Source organism: Triticum aestivum, chromosome 5B, assembly GCF_018294505.1.
Source record: "Triticum aestivum cultivar Chinese Spring chromosome 5B, IWGSC CS RefSeq v2.1, whole genome shotgun sequence".
NCBI lineage: Eukaryota > Viridiplantae > Streptophyta > Magnoliopsida > Poales > Poaceae > Triticum > Triticum aestivum.
The window spans coordinates 87,354,758-87,355,780 of NC_057807.1; positions in this window are offsets into that span (position 1 = coordinate 87,354,758).

A 1,023-nucleotide genomic window follows, 5' to 3' on the forward strand; every position below is an offset into this window, starting at 1 on the left:
TTTTTTTCAATGACTGAACAAAAACTTGACCACCGACAGTTCTAGTCCTTTACTGTTTGGACTCTACGATATTAATTGACTTCCCTAAACATGTGTAACCGGCCCTGATTTATTGCTTAACTTACTTGGGAAGTGAAACACAAACCAAAGGAACTCTGAATAAGCATAGCTCATAGCTCAGCTCTAAATTTTTACTGTGCCAATCTTGAGATATCTGCATGGAGTTCTTTTTCTACATACTTTTAGTCATTCTGAATTTTTCATATGACCTTCCTGAAATTGTGTGCACTTTGTTTTTTCTACATGAATCCTCTACAATACATGTACTTGTCAATTGACTTAATTTCCTCTTCAGGTTGTCAATGTTGCTGCAAGGCTGGACAAGTCACCTTTTTGAAACCATTTTGCTTCACTCGTTTTGAAGACCATATACAAGTTTCATATTTACTTTATATTTTATTGACCAGAAAGGCTACAAAGTACGGGTGCTAAATTAGAATGGACTTTTCATATGTAGCCAGTATGTTGCACATATCTTACTTGTGGAAATGATTTATTACAAGCGTTGTAATATTATAAATGTGAAGGACATATGTTGAATTTTCTATTGTTGGGTATGAATGGATTTGAATGCTAAGTTGAGATATCTGTTTATGCCTATGTTTTAATTCCAAAATATGCCCTATTTAGCCATTTTGTTGTTGTTTTGGAAACATGTACAAAGGGAGATTTTTTGATGGGAAATCCCCTATCTGCCCTTCATCACCAGTCTGCCGAGACGAGACCGTGACACCACTACCACCCTGTGTTAGCGTAATGCGAGTCGAGGCGGACGTCGTCGCGCTAGTGACGAAGGACACCAACACGAGCACGTGACACCATTGCCACCCTGTCTTAGCGTAAGGCGAGTCGAGGCGGACGTCGTCGCGGTAGCGACGACGGACGCCAAGACGAGCACGTGACACCATTACCATCCTGTGTTAGCATAACGCGAGTCGAGGCGGACGTCGTCGCGGTAGCGAC